The sequence below is a fragment of the Hemicordylus capensis genome, chromosome 3 (genome assembly GCF_027244095.1).
Source record: "Hemicordylus capensis ecotype Gifberg chromosome 3, rHemCap1.1.pri, whole genome shotgun sequence".
Taxonomy (NCBI): Eukaryota; Metazoa; Chordata; class Lepidosauria; order Squamata; family Cordylidae; genus Hemicordylus; species Hemicordylus capensis.
Window position 1 is genome coordinate 92,848,582 of NC_069659.1, and position 17,826 is coordinate 92,866,407.

At 41.8% G+C, this 17,826-nt stretch overlaps 1 long non-coding RNA gene across 1 annotated transcript in view; it reads left to right on the top strand.

Moving 5' to 3' along the window:
• Window positions 1-16,773, top strand: part of LOC128349137 (uncharacterized) — a 101,274-nt gene extending 84,501 nt beyond the window's left edge. The window contains exons 2-3 of the long non-coding RNA XR_008318577.1: window positions 15,992-16,162; window positions 16,577-16,773. This is a non-coding gene — a long non-coding RNA (uncharacterized LOC128349137). The remainder of the gene's footprint in view (window positions 1-15,991; window positions 16,163-16,576) is intronic.
• Window positions 16,774-17,826: the final 1,053 nt, after the last annotated feature.

The following is a 17,826-nucleotide window of genomic DNA, read 5'->3' on the forward strand; positions in this document are numbered from 1 at the left end:
AACAAGAATAATCTAAACATATACCCATACGCCCCCCTCCCATCAACCCACTAAAAACGCACTAAAAAACTCTAAAAACTAAATACAAAAAATTTCCCCTCTCCCCCTTCTGTCTCTAAAGCAGAGGTCATGCTTGGCCACCCAGTGCAGGTCACAGTCACACTCGTTGGTTGGCCAATGGAACAATGACCAGGCCACCCGGGTCAGACTAAAGAGGATTTGGGGGGCCCCAGGGGGTGTAGAGGCCCTGGACTGAAGTCCAGTGGTAGGAGTACCTCTGTTCTCCATCCCACCCCCAAATGGTCATGTGAACAGACCTATAGTTTCAATCTATTAGCCAATGGAGACATTGCATGAGGGGAGAAATCCAAATGCCTTCTTGTTATGTGAATTTTATTAGGCCAATTTATCAAAGGAGCTGGAAGAAGTTCTGAATCCTGCTTGTGGATCTCTCCTGGCGGGTGGGGGGGGAAGCATATGTATTTATGAGTTTCAACAAAAGCTGTTTCATCTGCATGCCTATAAATGCATTCATACAAGCATTATCATTCCTCATTGACGGTAACATCAAGTGTGAAACTGCCAGCACAGAAACAATTGCCACAGAGCACAGACAGGGTTTAAGAACATAAGAATTGTCTTGTTAGATCACATCAAAGGCCCATCCAGTTCAGCATCCTGTTTCCACGAGTAGCCGACCAGGTCTTCCAGGAAGCCCATAAAAGGACATGAAGATGACAGCCCTCCTTTGTTGTTTGTCCTCAGCATCTGCTTCTCAGAGATGCACTGCCTCTGAACATGGATGTTCTATTTGGCTATCATGGCCAATATAGATATCTTTCATATCAGCTAATATTGCCTCAAAGACAACACAGTACTTGAGGTTTGCTTCTGAGAACCATTGAGTCAGAAGTCATAAAATGACTATATACAGATGTGTGAATCAGACATTTATGACAATCATTCAAAATGCAGTCCCATGAAGGTCAACGTTATATGAGTTAGCCAATTGTCCCAGGAAAGCTAATCTAGGATTGGAACACAGATTTCCCGAGGAGAGTACCAATCAGTGCCTCTGACTCAAATCAAACTGTTTAAAGAATACTGTTTGTATCCTGCTAACTGAGCAAAGAGGGACATTTCAGAATGATGATTCTCTTTATACTAAGCAAGGAGATAGCAACTGGCCCTATTCAGCATTGCATACCTCCAATGGCTGTTGCTGGTATCTACTTTTGGATTCTTTTTAGACTATGAACCCTTTTGGAGGACAGTGAAGCATCTCTGCCCCCCCTCCCCCGCCCTTTGAGAACGTTTTGTTGAAAAGCGGTATATAAATGATGACGGTAGTAGTGGTAGTAGTCGTATCATTCTGACTCCAGGTACTATAAAGCTGCTGTATTAAAGCATTACGGTCATACTGTTTCCAGCCTGCCTCAGAGTTCTTTCATCAGGTCCTTTCTAATGTACAGAGAGTACTCTTTTCCACATCTCAAAAACAACTGCCCCTTATTTTCTGCATTTTTTGAAAATAGTGGAACAGGCTTTTCCAAATTCTACCTTTCTGGAGACATAATCTTAAAAGTCTGACTTCTTAAAAAATTAAAACTCTTCCAGATACATTTTGTGTGTGTTTTAATTTCCCAGAAGAAATTCTGTGGCCACCAAGTGCAAAACATTTTTTTTTTGGTCTCACTCTTGCTTCTGCATAACAATTCTGATCAATAGCTTTAAAGGCAGAGGAAATGTCATGCAAGTCCAAATGCAGATTCTATGGTCTGCATACATAGTAATGAGCCATAACTTATTCGATATTTTATAACCTGCCTGGAGATTGGTGCACTTCACAGTGATTTAACCCTTCAAATGGATCATGCAAGTTTTTCTTGTCATCTTTTAATCTCTAGTCTCAGATTGCCCTAGATTGCAACTCACAGAAGTGCCAGCCATCACACTTTTGACACATCCCCCTTCAGACAAACAGGGCCTTAAGTGTGAATGGGCCAGCTGGAGGGGGTGAGTGACAATGGGGAGTGGGACTTCCTCCCCACTTTTGCAGTTGTAAACCTGATCACTGTTGGCACACATAAGGTGTGAATAGGGCTTTTGTTTTGTTAACCAACAACAGCAAGTGGCTTTACAAAATTTGTGGGATAAAGATGGGGCAGTAGTGTTTTTGGGATGTGTATCTCTTGGTAGAAAGGCCAAACTCCCAGCCAGGTCCAGGAGCTTTACCATAAGATTTTAGAGCCTTAAAAATTATGTACACTTCTCCATCCTTTTACTAGGGCATTACTGGGGAGGAAATGGCTGCCCTCTATAGTTACAAGGAGCAGCCATTTCCCCCCAGTGAGGTCCCAGGGAGGGGATACAACCTTGTGATGTCGCTTTCTTCCCCAGGGCATTGTGAGGCAATTGCCAGGGAGAAAGGCAGCATTTTAAAGTGCCATTACTGTGGTCATGGGTGTCCAGACACAGAGACCAGAGGGGGCAGTCCCCCCGCCGACAGATTGAGCCAGTTCCCATTGAATTCAATGGAACATACTCTCAATGAGAGGTGTATTGGATTTCTGGCAGTGAAGGACTTTGCGCTGTCTCTTGTCTCAAAGACAGTGGAGGACAGACTAGTGAGTCAGAGGGCTAGAGGGTCAAGACATTGGTCATCCCTTCTCTACTGCTCTGACACTATCCCTTTGGAATGTAGATTGCTACTCTTAGGGACTAACTTCCTTCCTTCCTGCTTTGCACTTCCTCTCTCCCTTCTCTTCCTGTTCCTTCTACCTTGCAACATGCAAGCTGTTCTCCCTGCACCATGTGTGCAGAGATGCAGAATCCATCTGCACCCAGCTAGATAGATAGAGTAGAGATCCTAACTCCTCACTTTCCTATCTAGAATGGAGTTCTCTAATAAATGCCATATATATTGACTTGAAACTATGAACTGGCTCCAAGTTACTTTACTCTCAGCATACACGCATGCCTAACCAAATTCCACTGTGTTGTACCTCTGTGCACTCTGCTATAATGAAAAAGGGTTTATCTTACCAGAGAGAATTCCCAACACCCCCCTCCCCTGGAAACATCATGTGATGCCCCTGGCAGTGGTTGTTCTGAAAGTTGCTGATTTCCAGTTAGGACACCCACCCCTTGAATTCAAGTGAGCTCCCCACTCTCCACCCCGATTCATCAAACCAGCACTTTGCCCCTGCTTAACTGAGCAAAGAGGCACCTTTTTAAAGTGGCGATTCTCTTGATTTAGCAGGGGGAGAGTAACTGGCCCCATCCGTCCCCAGCACAGCATCCCTCCAGTGGCTGGTGGTGGTGTCATTCTTCTGTTTCTTTTCTAGATTGTGAGCCCTTTGAGGACAGGGAGCCATTTTATTTATATCTATGTAAACCACTTGGGAACTTTTGTTGAAAAGTGGTATATAAATATTCTTCATCGTCGTCGTCATCATCATCATAGCTCTCTCAAACCTAGAAGCCTTGCTTATACTCACCATCTTACAGTAGTATACCACTGTTCTATGGGCTGTTCTGAGGTAGGGAGCTGCATGTATGGAACAGTTATCTATCTATCTATCTATCTATCTATCTATCTATCTATCTATCTATCTATCATTTCAATGGGACTACTTTGAGTATTTTTCCTCATCATATCAGCCACTGATTCTTCTCTGAGCCTTAGTAAATACTGAACCATATACAGTATAGGCAAAGTAAATGGCTTCTGCATTATGAAACTGCAAGCCTAATAAATAACCAAACAAGTAAGTCTTCTCAGCTAATGGCCACAAGGGAAAAGCTGTAGGCTGGGCTACCCAAGAAGGAGCCTCAGGAAAAGCATCCAAGTGAATGATTATTTTATTAAACAGATTAAAACTACTGAATGCCCCTGTTCCTCCACACTTTCAAACTAAGCTCCTTTTCCTCCCATTCTCAGACATAGCCTTCCATCCTTTAGTCCCACTAAAAAGAAAAGAAGTTACCCTGTTCAGGATGAATGGTAGAAGGGCAGGAATGAAGGACTGCAGTGTCCGAGAAACAAGACACTCCCAGCCCCACTTTATGACTCTTTCGTGCTGAGGCCTTGTTTCTGGACAACGGCCTGTGGGTGAGCAACTCTCTACTTGAGCACCAGAAGGACTACTAGTCCTAGGCCGTGTCTACCAACTTCTACTGCTCTTCCTCCTCCTCCTTTTCTGGTCAGATGGCTCACTGGGGAATATAGATTCTCCATACAGGAGTACTATCAGAGGTGAAGTTTGAGGAGCAACTCCTCATTTTTTATTTTTGCTGGGGAGAAAGGACCCTTTTGGGGGATATATTGTTAGGTTTAGCAGCAGGAGTTCAGTGGAATAAGAGGGAATTTCCCCAAATGATTAGGAGGGCATCTGTACCCCGTCTCCAAATATAGTTGGAGCAGACAGGAGATCTCACCGCCCTTCAAAAGAATCGAATGAATGCCCAATTATTTTTATTTATGATTGAAGCAGTTTTGAACTGGTTGCCATTTTGCAGGACCCTCAGAAACATATCTTCAGGAGGCACAGTGCACTGTAGATGAAAGGGGAGAAAAATCATCCCTCTCCCATTGCACATGCAGAACATTTTTGGCACATGCAGTGTTAGTCTGGAATGGATGTTAGCCAGCATATCTAGTGACTTCCCCACCCCCCACCCCCCTTTGTAGGGTGATGAGTTATCCTTCTACTGCACCCCATTCCTACTGGCACTGAGCTTATGCTAATATTCTACTCAGAATTAATTGCAGTCAAGAAATCAAGTTTTAAAAATTTATTAACTGTTCTAAGCTTTCAAATTTAGATGCTGCACAAGAAGAAGAAAAAAGATCTTCCAGCTTTCCTCCAGACTTCAGTGGCCTTTGAGTAATGAGCCAAGGAGGATGTGACTTTAGAGTCCATGTGTTATATATGTGAATAGCGCTCTTTAAACGGAGCATTTCCCTAAAGCCGCCCACATGACTCAAACAACAGCTGAACTTATTTTGCTTAAACTTCCAAGGAGGGCCATTCAACCTTTGGCCTAAGTGTAGCATGGAAAGCTTCAGCTTCTAAGGAATGATTCTGTCAAAATTATGAGCAGCCATCAATAATGATCATAATGGAAGCTCAAACTTAATCTTTATTTAGCTTCTACTAACCACAAGCGTTATCATTCAGCCATTACTTATCCCAGAGTGTATGTACCTCTCAACATCTGGGCTTCTTCAAGATGCTTTTCAAATCCATACATCTAATGTTCATAATATTTTATTTAGGAATTTGCATTGTTCAATGCCACTTCACGATCTTAGCAATAATTAAAAATGACAGGTGGTCATGCTGGTCTGTTAGGGAAAAAATAATCAAAAGTAACAAGAAACTTTTATTAGGACCAGCCCAAGCACAGCTAAGTGCTAAATAGTGAGCAAGCTTTTGAGTTGCTCCAAATTCTTCTTCAGCCTGATGTTAAGCAAAAAATAGTGTGGAGAAAGACATGTTCTTGCACATCATGGAAAAGTCCTGGGGTCTTTCCAGATGGTGGTTTATTCCAACATGGCCGCTGATTCTTATGGGTGATTTTGTAGTCAGTCCAGATGACATTTTGCACATCCCATAACTTTTGTGTGCACTCTGCCTGCCAGTCTGTGAAGACTAGTGTATTTTCATTACTACATGTTTTTCTTACTTGGTCACAGAAGGGAAATCTTTTGCATTAGGGTGAAAAGGAGTAACCTGGAAAGGAGTGGTTACCTGCATATGTACTGACATGTGGGAAAGAGGGACTCTAAAGATATCCCCCCCACACACCCTCATTTGACCACACCTGTCTGCCAGTTCTTGTCTTGTGTGTTTTCTTTTTTAACTGAGGCTGGTTGGTTGATATTGAGGTCTTTGGGCCCTCTTTTATTATTATTTTGTGATTGCAATCTTCTCTAAGAAACATTTCTCCTCCTCCTCCCTTTCCCTGTGTTCTTTCATATGATTGCTGATTCTTGATTCAATGTTGTAACCAATATTGAGCTCAAAATCACATCAAAGGGGCATTGGTAACATTGTTTCCCTCTCCAAGATTGCAGAGATCACAGCAATTTAAATGGCCAAAAGTTAACGCTCAAAACACTGACACCTACGTAAAGTTAATGCTCAAAACACTGACACCTACGTGCCTGAAAGTTTAATGGTATAATGGCCGCACAAGGGCCATTCATGTGTTTTTCATCCTATTCAGAGAAGAAATAAACCAGCTATAAGCATGTTAATGATTTCCTATTGTAGTCCCAGTAATTATTATGGGACTTTGTGGGCTAGCTACCCCTAGAGGCTGGCCTTGCGAAAATCTGAAGAGTAAGCACATGTCCCTTTAAGGCCCAAGAGAGACATATCAGTAGGAAAAAGTGCCTGCAGAATGACTGAGGACTCCCAAAGAAGCATACCTGAAGCTGAGAGTGGCTCATCAGGGTCATATATGGAACATATGAAGCTGCCACATACTGAGTCAGACCATTAGAAAACAAGTTTCTGGTGCCTTGTTGAGTTACTCTGTGTTCCCCACCCTTCAGCCCAGCTGTTTTGACATGGAGTTAGCCTCCAGAGCTGACTCTGATATAACAGACTTACTCTGAGCAAAGTGTGCATAGAATTGCAGCCAGTCATTTTGGATGATTGGGCAGAAAGAAAGGGGAACAATTTAGTGTGATTTCAAAATAGTGTATTAAGTGGAAAATTCAGGAAGTCAGAGAACAAGGAGACATTGGCCTACATCCAGATTAACAAATTGCCAATGCAGCAAATCAAACATGTGCTACATGGAAGGTGCAATTTCCCTTCCCTTCCTTCTGAAGTCCATTGTACTTGCCTACAATATGTTCCCAAGGGTCACACAGCCCTCAGGGACATATTCTCAGGAGTCATTTTTGTTGCAATGTTAATTAGGCTAACTGGTCTACAGCTGGATGGTGAAGTTCAACCCCCCCTTTTTTGGAAATGGGTATAACGATGCTTTTGTTGTTGTTGTTGTTGTTATTAATTCAATTTCTATACCGCCCTTCCAAAAATGGCTCAGGGCGGTTTACACAGAGAAATAACAAGCAAATAAGATGGAACCCTGTCCCCAAAGGGCTCACATTCTAAAGTTCATATTCTAGTTCCATCCAATCAGAATAATACCAGCCAAATTAATATCTATTACTGTATATTAATTCTCCTGGGTGTGCCTTGGAATATTCGTCCCAGAGCCCAGCTGATTGGCTGGACAGCAGATGTGCCTGATTGGCTGAGGCGCACCCAGGAGGATTGGTTGCCACGGTGGTGGCTCGGCCGTGGAGGCCAGAGGTGAAGGGCCCAGCCCGGCCGTGGAGGCAAGGCCCAGGAGGGGGGAAAGAAAGGGGGGACAGAAGTGGCAGTGGGGAGGAGAGATGGCTGGGCCTGGAAGCAGAGACTGGGGCAGAAGTGGGGGAGGTAACCGCTGGCCCCAAAGAGTGCACAGATGCTCTGTGCGGGGTCCGCCAGTAATCAGAAAACCAGTATAATGTTGGAAAAATAAAACCCCAATATAGATTCTGTTTAAACACTTCACTCCCGAGACTACTCATGTCTTCACCTTAACATGTGGTAGAGGAGGAAAAAATAGTCTCAATTCCTTCTTCAGTAACTAGTGGCCAGGAAGTATGCAGAGCTACAATGGAAACTCATATTCACATTGCTTATTTTTTCTTTTTAACAAATTTAAAATAAATGGCACTGGGCCAGGGGGGTTGTATTACTTATTAATGATATCACTTTCATTAATTTCAAGCACTCCAAATCACAACCCCAACCAAGAATTTCCAATTAAAACTGTTATATCAGTTTCAGTCATGATGCCTGTTAAATTTCTGTAAGAGTGGCTGCACAAGAGCAAAGTCTTCAGCAGTCCTTTATAGGAATGACATATGGCTGTGTGTAGTCCTTTTTATCCCTCCTGGGGGAAAGGGGTACCAGAACTCATGTTTGACAACACATATAGGGAAGGGGACAATTCAGAGACCATCTAGACTACTCACAAACCAAGCTAGATCATTGGGGGAAAAGAAAAAGTTACCCACCCCCTTGATTCAGAGACCATCTAGACCAGGGATTCTCAACATTGGGTCACCAGATGTTATTGGCCTTCAACTCCCATAATCCCCAGCCCCAGTGACCTTTGGTTAGGAATTATGGGAGTTGAAGTCCAATAACATCTGGGGACCCAATGTTGAGAATCCCTGATCTAGACCACTTGCAAACCTGCTTGGAGTGAGCACAAGCAGAACAGACCCTCGTCCAAGAGAATGACTCTGGAGGAGGAAGGCAGCATGGAGGAGGCAGGCAGAAGCAGCATGCTCAGGCCGAAACTGTGCAGCACACCCTCTATAGCACAGGCCTCTCTGCCTCTTTAAAGCTCTCCAAGCAGGAAGAGTAGCCTGGCTGTCCATGTGGGAGAACTTCAGATTGGCAGGAAGGCACACAGCACTCTGTTCAGTCAGCCCTGCTCACCTGCCAAACAGCTGACCCTAAAGTGGTGGGGGTGAGAGCAGCAGCCTGCCTGCCTGTGTGGGTCCAGGAGAGCCAGAGCACGGAGGAGTGACCTCCAAGTTGGGGCCCTTTTAAATTACAGGGAGGAAAGTGCCAGAATTCTGTTCTGGCAAAAAAAAGAGAAAGCTCTGGCTTTGTTTATATGTAAGGGGGAGCCAATACAGAGAGCATCCATTGCTCAAGAACTGGCAACAAAGTCTATGGCTGTTGTTAGATAACCAGTGCTTCTGTTTGCAAGCTTATGGACTCCTGCTTGTGAACACGTCTCATTCAACTCTGAGATACTTATTTCTGAGTAAACATGAATAGGATCAGGTTCTACATCTCTGCACTCAAAACATCAAATCAGGTTAGCTACCAGTGATAACACTGCCTGTCAAGTTCAGCAAGACTTTAGGAAAGAAAATGCGGTGTCACTTCAGTCAGAAATTAATTTTTCTTCTCATATAGTAATCAGGCAGCTTCAGCTGTCACAAAGGGACAGGCACATGTTTCATAGACTTCTCAAAATAATTTGGTGTATTGGCTTAGATTCCTATCTCAAAGCCATTGGACTGTTATTAGACAGGAGCCATTTCCTTCCAACAGAGCTGCTTGATATGGATAAGTACTCTCAAAGACCACCAGTTATAAGCAAACAGCTTAGATTATTTAAGGTGATTCACTAATCCTTCCCAACTATAAATTCAGTCCATTGTTAATTGAAAAGCTTTCAGCTGAGCTCCACATGATATCTAAGGTCTAATCCAGATGATCCTTGAAAGCACAGCCTAACCACAATACCCCCACCCCTTGGTGTGGTATGATCCTCCCACAAGCTCATAGATCAGAGAAATGACTCTCAGAGGTTTGTAAACGTTTCATCTATGCTATTAAAATAGGAAGGACTCAATAACACACTTACATTCAGAGAGGATGTGCACTGAAGCACAGGAGTGGTGAAGCATACAGCCTTCAAATAATCTCTTGAAAGTTAAACAACAACAAAAAGGAAGGGGGGGGGTCAATTTTGCAGATGGAGGATGTAGCTTTGTTAATGGTGGCAGTGTTCATCATTGTTTAAAGGGCTGGGTGAGCTCTCCTCTACTTGAGTGATACATCAAAAGAGTGCTCAGCTGAGATCTAACCAACTGATTAGAAAAATGTGTTACAAGAATCATTAATGCTGAAGGCATGGGAGAGAGAAGTTGTGTCACTCCACACTCATGATATCATAGGCTCTTCCCAAAAGGTGTCCTTTACACTCATGCAACCTCAGTCCACACAACAAGAGGAATGCTAGCTGGGGATTGTGGGAGAAGGAAATCACCTTTCCTCATTAACACATTTTTTGCAATGTGAGTGTTGGAACAGATTTTCCCCCTGAAACAGAAGCACAACTTTCAGGGGCGGGAGGAGGGATGAATCTATGATTCTATTAATCATTTGGATCCATTGCAAACACTTTCACATTTTTGTGCTCAAACCAAATATCTGAAAAGGCCCTAGGTCAACTGCTCTTAGTACGCACAAGTTTACTGTATGATGAGAAATCACCAGCTGTGTTAGATAAATACTGTTTTAAGTGTGATTATGCCTTTGTGAAAGAATGTTTCCAATGACAAGAAATATATCGGATGCTGACCAAAGGGAGTTTCCACTGTTTATAGTATACAGGGATCATTCATGTCACGTGTGAGTGTCAGAGATTCTAGCCATACGCTATTAGTCCCTTAACATGCAACTCTGAAATATACACTGCTTGAATTATTGGGGGCGGGGGGAAGGTCCCTTCAAGATATCCACAAGTTGCCCCAATCTCTCTCTCTCTCTCTCTCTCTCTCTCACACACACACACACACACAGAATCATTTAAGCTAAATCATGTCCCATCATAGCAGTATATAGTCATTCTCTTTGGGGTTTGCTCACATATTGAGGCAGTACATGAAATACAGGAAGGGCAGAAGAGTTCAGTTCTCTTAATTACTGTTTTTTCAAGGCTATGATGGGGCATGATTTGGCTAAAACTGGTGAGGGACTGCGGGGCTTGAGGAAATCATTAAGGACTTCATATTCCCCCCCCCCCCAAAAAAAACAATTTCAGGGTTTGTATGTATTCAGGGTTACATTTTTAGGGTCTAATAGAGTGTAGCTGGAATTTCTGATACTCATGAGTAGGGATGTGCGAATCAATTCAGGTACACATTTGATTTGTTTATTTGACTAAACAAAATCAAACCAAATGCCCCACTGCCTTAAAATCTGGGTGGTAGGTGGCACCAATGGGGATATACCCACCACCCAAATTTGGTGCCCCTAGGACCTTTATAAGTCGTCCAAATTGTGGTCCAAATCTGGTCCAAAGTGTACCAGATTTATAAGTGGTCAAAAGTGGTCCAAATCTGAATAAAATCAAATCCAAATTGAATCTGGTGTGATTCAGGGGGAGAGATTCAGACACAAAACAAATCAAGGGTGATTCGATTCAGGCACAAATTGAATAGAAAAAAATTGATTCATGCACATCCCTACTCCTGAGTGACATGAGCAAATCTTGTATTCTGAAACCACTGGAAACTCCCTTGGGTCAGGATCCAATGTATTTCTTGTCACTGGAAACATTCTTTCACAAAGGCATAATCACTGCACTTTGGAGCACATAAACAATATTTATCAAACACAGCTGTTGACTTCTCATCCTTTCAGTAAGCTTGTGGGCATGATAAAGAATCTCCAGTATTAGGAATTTTCAGCATGGATGAAGGAACAGCTCCCCTAGTAATTGAGAGCAAAAGGTTGTGCCATTCAGAGCCTGGGCACTTCATGTAGCTGTATCCTTAGACTAGGGATGGCCACCTGATAGTCTGGGAACTGGATGAGGACCCCAAAACAATTTTATCCAGATCTTGGTGGTTACACTTGAAGCAACAGAAATGCCACATGTTAATATTACACCTTCCACTTGGTCAGTGGGGTTGAAATATCTTGGCAACCTCTCTGTCACTTTCCAGATATGTGCACCAAGAAGATAGCACTTCTCCCTCAGTGATGTCAGGTCCACAAATATGTGTCTCCACCCCTCTCAGCAGAAAGTCACTTCGCCACCATACATCTCCTCATTGGGGCAGTAGTTGCTTCCCTTCCAGTCCTGGGGGTGTGAGTGTCTTCCTAGTTCCTCTGTACAGTCTGGGATGGCAATCTTTGTCTGGGTGGCAGCAAATGATCCTCCATAAATAAAGCCTCAAAATGGTTGCTCAGTACCAGTGGCACTGATTGTCTTCCAATTTTCCTGCTTCTGTGTGCCACATGCTTCCATGTGGTCCTTCTTCCAAAGGGATTACTTCATCTGCCACAGAAGGCTCCTGTGATTTCCAGAGAGCTTCTTCTGCCCTGTCCAAGAACTCCTCATCCTCTTTGAGAAGTCTCAGGGTAAAAATGTGAGCCTGAAGCTCCTCCACCTTATCTTCCAACAGGGCTAGGAGCTTGTACTTGAAGTAGGTGTAGGTCGCATTCTCTTCAGATAGGAAAACAAACATGGCACATTCCTTGCAGGTCACCACAGCACTGCCCATGTTGCTTGGAGCTCCTGAGTGCTTTGTCTTCCTCCCCCCACACTCCACAATCTCCTTTTCACCAGCTCTGGTCGTAAGCTCCCAGACTTCTCTGTCATTGGTTCCTTTTAATTCAAGCTTTAGTCAGGTCTAGTCTAAAACAATTTATGTTTCAGTCACCACCACCTCCATGTTTCAGAGAGATTATATTGAAATTCTCCTTGTGTTCCAGGGTGAAGGTCTCACATATGCAATGGCTTAGCTGTGAAGCAGATGGTTGGTGATATGGGGAAGAGAGCAAATAATTCAAATAGTGTGATAAACAATGCTTTACACATGTCTTCACAAGTAGAACACCCCAATAGAACACCCCATATTAATAGAACACCCCATAATAGAATACCCCATATTATTCACAAGTAGAACACCCCAATAGAACACCCCATATTAATAGAACACCCCATAATAGAACACCCCATATTATTATTTTCTGACTTTGAACAATTTGTTCAGGTAACTTGTACTTTTGATTTGATGTATGCATTTCTATTCCACAGTTCCACCCAACTTTTTATATAATAACTATATAACAATAACTATAACTTTTTTTAAAAAAAAAAGCACTGCAGTAGCTGACATAGACTAATGAACACAACACAAAATAGGGTGTATTGCTGATACAAAAAAGAATGTAGCTACCAAAAAAAACAGAACAAAAAACAAGAGACCAGAACAAGAAACTAATAATAGGCTGCCCAAAATTCAGAATGTACCTGAATATATTGCATCAGCAAGAAATACTGTATAACCCACCTACTGGGTTTTTTTAATGTGACCTAGCGGATATAGTATTGAAGAAAAATTTCTTTCAGTTTATGGAAACTTAGTATTGGCAAATTTGAGGTACAGCGAAAGGGTCCAAGTTTGCTCCAGAATTAGCAAATCTTTTTATAGATGGCTTTGAATGGATGCATGTGATGAATAAAAATAATCCCTTCAGGGAACATATATTAGTCCATAAGAGATACTTGGATGACATCTTCATAATCTGGAAAGGCATGGTTGAATTGGAGCTATTTGGAGTTTTCATTAACTCTGTACTTAAGTCTATTTAATTTTAGATTATTATTTATTTATTTGATTTATACCTGTATATCTTTATATGATTTATATCTTTATCAGATAATGTCTGATAAAGACAGTATTCACTTTCTGGATGTTAATATTGAGATATCTAATGATAGATTGAGTAGAGGAAACCTACGGATGCCATTTATTTTTATTTTTTTAAAATATGATAGTCATCACCCAACCCATTTGAAAAGAAATCTTCCATATTCACAGATGATCAAACTTTCCCAAATTTGAAATACTATGTTGACTTTTGTCAATCAGGCATACATATTGATGGGACAATTGAGAGACAGAGGATATCCGCAGAAAATATTAAAACAGGCATTTCACAAGGCTAAAAATGTAGATAGAAGGACTCTTTTAATACCTAAAGTGAAAAATGAAAACAAGAACAGAATGGTTCTATCTTTAACATTTGATACACATTCTCACTTGGTGAAGAACAGTATAGAGAAATATTGGTACCTCCTGGGAAATGTCACAGGATGTAAGGATACTCCTATGTTCACTTACAAACATACCCACAATTTGAAGGATACAGTATATTGGTGCACAGTACAGTAAGAAAGACCAGTACTCTGGAGATGACTACTATAGATGGATCTAGACCTAAGGGACAACACCCATGTGGTAGGTGCAATGATTGTTCAAATTGCATGAAATTAGAGGAATTTCAGAATCTGCATAATGAGAGACTCTATAAGATCTATGACTTCTTCACTTGTAGCAGTACAGGGGTTATTTACCTCATTCAATGTCCATGCAAACTTCTGTATCTTGGGATGACAACCAGGATGATCAAGACGCGTATAAGAGAACATAAAAGCTGTATTAGAAGAGGGAAAACTCAGGCATCCCTGGCTGACCACTTTAATGGATATGGACATACTGGCAAGGATTTGAAATTCTGATGCATAGAGTGCCCTGTGGCCTAGGGCAGATTGAAACTACTGAGCATGTTCTCCCCTACTGTTTGTTCTATGGAGACATTTGCGCCTCGCTTATCTTTCCATTGCTAAGCAAATATTCAGGTCATCCGAGCCTATTGTACAGCTCCTTACTATTCTGTGACTCTAAGCCTGCCTTCACATATAGCAACCCCAGGCACTGTGCGGTTGCAATCAGCATTCATTGGCGGATGACAGGCAGTGAGTCCTATCAGCCTTAATCTGACCCTCGGTGACTCTGGGCAGGCCCTACAATTGCTCATGTGCCTCCGGTTTGTACTGTTCCTTATAACCTTTAATCTGGCTGTTTTCCAGTTTTATTACTCAGACTTGTCATGTCTTTTAACCTTTTTACATCTATTTTATGCTCCCCCCCCTTTTTATGTCTTTCATACGTTTTTATGACTTTTATTACTTCTCAGGCTTTTAGGCCCTCATGCTTTTGGTGTACTATCTACTATTTTTAGTATTTTTAGTCCACTTAGTATTAATATGTACCGTTTTATATGTAATCACTTTTTATCTACTCTCACTTTTAACATGTAATTACCCTTATACTTTATGCTGGTCTATGACCGTCATAAAGACTGATTGATTGACTGGTGCATAGAGAAGATATGTGCCCCTGAGAATAACCTCTCTAAAAAATTACAAAGAAGATAAGTATATTGGATACACCAACTCCAAACTGTTATGCCCCATGGTCTCAATGGAGAGATTGATTGGATGGCAGCTATCATGCATTAATTATATCCATCTTGGTTTCCTTGCCGTTGTAATTTTAGAAACCTTGTCTATTTTTTAGTAACATGGCTATTAATTCTATTTATGTGTATTATATATGTGGAGATGATGGGTAGGTTGTTGTGTGTTTTTTTTAAGTATTTGATCCTTTTTAAATTTTGTTTTTTGCATGTGTATTGTCAACATTGTAAGTTAGTAGATATTGGGTAGCTATATATAGCTTTCTAATGATGTAGTCCACATTTTTATATTTTTATAGGCTTTTCCCCTTTTAGGGAAAATCATAATATGGCCCCTTTAAAAAAAATACAGCACTCACCCTTTGAGCAATGGTTTATTTAAAAAAGGATAGGTGTGACTCACTCTATGACGCTTGTAAGAGAAGGTTACATTTTAAGTTGATGAAAATTCACTTTTTAACTTGCTATTATAAAATAAGGATGTGCATGGAACTGGCAGGGGCCAGACCAATGGCAGGGGTGGGATAACTTTAAGGGCGGGGAAGGGAGCACTTACCCCTCCGTCTTCTCTCTCCCCCCCCCCACCGGTGCTGTCTGGAAAAGTGGTCTGGTGGGACAGCAATGTACCTTCCTGCCGCCCTGTCTGCTCTTTGGACTGGAAGTCGGTGGAAGTAGCTTGCCCAATGTGCGCACGAACATGTGAGCTACTTCCGCCTACTTCTGGTCCGAAGAGTGGACAGTGTGGCAGGGAGATACTCTGCCGCCCCGCCAGAATGGTTTTCCAGCAAGCGCTCGCAGAAGGAAAGCAAAGGGAGGGTAAGTGCACCCTCCCCCGCCCTTAAAGTTATCCCACCCCTACCATTGAATTATTTGAACCAGCCAGTGTTCGGACCTGTTTGGAAGCCCTTTTACGGGCCTCCCGTAGAATAGGTTCGTGCACATCCCTTTTATAAAATCTTTTCTAAAGAGAAAGGGGGCAGGGGCTTATACAAAAGAGGAATAGTGTACCAATGTATGAGTCAAGATAATCAGTAAGCTTGTTTTATTCAGTGATGAGGGTTGGGATTGTGTGGGGATCATAGCAACTTGCATATAATTTGGTTGTTTGTCTACAGAAATCTGTAAAAGTGATGTTTTTATGAAGGTGCGGGTCACTGAGGAAGACATACATCGAAACACATCAGATGTGTTGGAAATGAACCACTGAAAAGGCCTCTTACATTTTGAAAAGACTTCTCATTGTTTGGTGGAAAGGCATTCGGTCTTCATAAGGATTTTGGCTCATGGTGAGCCTACTTTGACTATTCAGATACATTTTTATATATTCCTTTATGTGATTTTGTATTATATAGATGTCTGCACAGGAATGCTTTTATGGTATGATTTTAAATGTGGTGTTCTATGTAGAACTTGTAAATTATATTAATATACCAATTTCCAGGTGCATTCTGAATTTTTGGCAGCCTATTATTACATTAGTTTCTTGTTCTGGACTTTTTTTCTTTCTTTTGTTTTCTTTTTTTGCATATACTGACTCACGAACCCTGCATCCCCTTCCCATTGCCCTGGGCCCTGCACCTCCTTAAGGATGGCCCTGATCCATCCTGAGTAGACAAATACACACAGTCAGATGATGTGCTCTAAAAGTTCACTGTTTCCACAGTCATGTGAGGTAGCTCAATCATATTTTCATTTTACAGGCACTAAGCTGAAGTTGTGACTTGTATGCAGTAGGATCCTAACTGAACTGGAATCTGAACCCATCTCTCCTGTTTCCAAGGTGAAACCCCATCTGCTGGGACAGCTTTGCTATGTTCTCTATAAAACAATATGCTTGGCTCTTTGCAGAGCCATTATTGCTTCAGGGCCCCTAATCAATAAGTAGTGCTGCTATTCTTCCTGGTGGTTGTACTGTTTATGCAATGCTCCCAGCAGAGGCCTAGTTACAGCAAACATCTCATTATAATGGAAACTATTAGCTGTAATCTGCCTAGGTTTTAGTACTTTCTAAAAATAGTGCTACTGGGAGACATTACAATTTGTCTTTAATAACCCTGATGGATCGTTTTATTTCTCTCTGTCTTTTTGTCACAATAAAGAAGGAAGCTGAAAGCAAATCTGAAAGCACTAATAAAGAAGAAAACAATGTGTGTACATGCGACCTTTAGAAATGTATCACCTGGGCAGAACACACACTAGAGCCATTTCTATGGACATATATAAATATTATTTACAACACTCTTGTTAGCAGTAGCAGCAGCAGCAACAACAACAACATGAATTTACCAAATTCTCTGGTAGGTAGGCATCATGTCACTTGCATTCATTTTCTGTTCACGGCTCTACAGTTGTCATATTAAGGGTTATGGGGACATTCATGGTTGCAAAGCCATACACATCAGTAAGGTTTTGCAATCATTTCATCATTTTATTTCTTGACATTGCTTTAGTGCCCCCTGGGTGTTTGGTGCTGAAATGCATGGTGAAGACTGAAAGGTTGAAGGAAATGTAGTCAGAGTTATGAGATGCTAATAAATTTGACAATATACAGTATACAGCTACCATCTAGTGGCCCTGAATAACAGCCATTGCATTGAATCTAGAGGTGGGAGCTCAACAAAACTGTGACTAGGCAATGAGCATCCAACACACAGTTCTTATCTGATATGCCCCCCGCCAAGGAAAAAAAAATCCCTTGGGGACAATTTGAATAATAGGCTAGTGGCGTAAAAAAAGCCCTAACCTGCAAGCCCGCGTCATCAAACATCTCATTGAAAAAAATTATTATTCCATGTGCTAGCCCATGCATGTGCAGCATCTGCTCATCAGTGTGCAAATACTACCTTCATATGAGGAAAGAGCCTTTTAAACATGAGGTTGACCATGTGGCGCTTCCAAATGGGTAAGGGCTTTTCAGTGGTACCACACACAGCCAGCGTGGTACCACGCT